The following is a 2,113-nucleotide window of genomic DNA, read 5'->3' as shown; positions in this document are numbered from 1 at the left end:
ATTTGTTGAGAATTATATTTGTAAATTTGGAGCTCCCTTGGAGTTAGTTACAGATAATGGAGCAAATTTTGTAAGCTCCCTAATGAAAAACGTCTGTAAAATTCTAAAAATTAAGAAAATCACTACGAGCACCTATCATCCACAAGCAAATTTAGTGGAGAGGTCGAACAGGGAACTTAAAATGTACTTGAGACAATATGTTGGAAATGCCCCGAAAACTTGGGACCAACATTTGCCTTTCTTTACATTCGAATACAACACCACGTCAAACTCATCGACGGGCTATACACCATTTGAATTAGTATATGGTAAAAACGCCAACATTCCTAATTCAATTTATAAATGGAACAATGATGGGCTATATTACGAGGACTACGTCAACGAAATACGGTCCACGTTCAAACACCTGCACAAAAAAGCACGAGAAAACCTAATATTGTCAAAAGAAAAAAGGAAGGACCTATACGATAAAAACGCCAACGAGTGGCAGCCTATGTGGGGCGATATGGTACTTGTAAAATCCATCCCCACGGGTACAGGACAAAAACTGCAAGCTCTGTGGAGAGGCCCATATGAGGTCGTAGAACTCCCGAGTGAATGCACGACCGTGATTAAAAACGGAAACAGATTAGAGAAGGTTCATAATAACCGTCTCAAGAAGTACACGGATTGAACTCTAGGAGGAGAAATGTACATATTGTAAATAGATATACTGTAGATACATATATAAAGTTTACTAGACAAATGTAATTTCACAGCGTTCTGGTAAATTTACATGTTGCACGTTGCAAAATGTAAAATTAGTTTTTTGAATAAGTTGGCGTCTTGTAAAAATAAGAATGAACATAATAATCAGTCATTTTGTTCGCTGGCATATGTCAGCGTAAGATGACGTAAAATTACAAGAATTTTTTTTCGAAGTATGCACATACCCGTAAAATGAGAGACCATTGACCATGATCAAAGATATTCCATTTTACGAAACTCAAATATTAAACACTATGGTAGAGGAAACTAAACGCGATCGAAAAATACGTAGACAACGGTGGAAATATATCCACCACCCTATATCTTGCGCAAGCGAGCAAGAGTGAAAGGAAACTAAAACACCGATGATAAGTATTAACACAAAGTAACTAGCAGCTTTTCAAGTGGCGAACGAGCCTAAGCTCAGATTTAACACTCCTTAAAAAAAAGCTCTAATCTAATCAAAAAAATTATTTCTAAGGTAGCACTCACCAGATTATCCTATAAATTATTACAGTATCCGTCGAGAAGGGGAAGGCACCAGAGCAAGAAGAAAATACCCTAAAAAGAGGAAGAACAAAGTACAAACGAAAAAAAAACAAATTAAAAGAAATACACTTACCATACATGACACCATAGCTGAAAAAAAATAAAGAAACGTCTCGGAGGGTGGTTTTCGGAGAGCCTAGAAACAATACAATACGCAATAGTGAATCCGGTTCAAATTTATATTTCCGACCCTGCAAAGAATAAAAATGTATAACCGAAGAATAAATAAACATAATAGGATACTTACCTTAACCTAAAAATGGCGAAAACCGGGTGTCCGGACACCAAGTGCGGGACCTGGGGAGGCCACGGGCATTGGGTGAATATACAATAAAAGAACTAAAAGAACAAAAAGAAAAAAGTTTTTGGAACCGAAAATCAAGCAGAAATAAAAACGCACTACTTACCTCATTATTACCTCTCGTCACAAACGATTGACATCAAATGCCGAAATCGGAACAGAAAAGGTGCAAGAGGCGCGTTAGTAAAGTCTAAACCACTTACACTGCAAAATTCAGGAGGCGGTTCACGTTTCACATCCACAGCATTTCTTGCTTTGCAATACGGTTATAAATCTAATGAAGCGAGTTATTGTAACTATGCTAGGGTAATGAGGGCATTTTGACAGTGAATACGATTGTAACCGGAATACGCACCACTTTGCTCAGCAATCATATAAGAGCAAGTTTATCTGGCTAAGACAGGAGTAAAACAAAAGGAAAACCAGACTCGAGTTCAATCTTTATTGGCAGCGTACATTTTTACTAGATAAGAAGTATATAGATATAGGCTCAATACTGTACTGTTGGACATCCTT

General features: G+C 37.2%; 1 long non-coding RNA gene across 1 annotated transcript; it reads right to left on the bottom strand.

The window, feature by feature from the left end:
- Positions 1–1,158: 1,158 nt before the first annotated feature.
- LOC131690518 (uncharacterized) lies at positions 1,159–1,802 on the bottom strand. Its single transcript, XR_009305592.1, has 3 exons — positions 1,704–1,802; positions 1,544–1,635; positions 1,159–1,487 (listed from the first exon to the last, which is right to left on the bottom strand). It is a non-coding gene; the product is annotated as an uncharacterized LOC131690518 (long non-coding RNA).
- Between the last annotated feature and the right edge of the window lie 311 nt (positions 1,803–2,113).

The sequence above is a fragment of the Topomyia yanbarensis genome, chromosome 3 (genome assembly GCF_030247195.1).
Source record: "Topomyia yanbarensis strain Yona2022 chromosome 3, ASM3024719v1, whole genome shotgun sequence".
NCBI lineage: Eukaryota > Metazoa > Arthropoda > Insecta > Diptera > Culicidae > Topomyia > Topomyia yanbarensis.
This window is presented reverse-complemented; position numbering and strand designations above follow the sequence as displayed.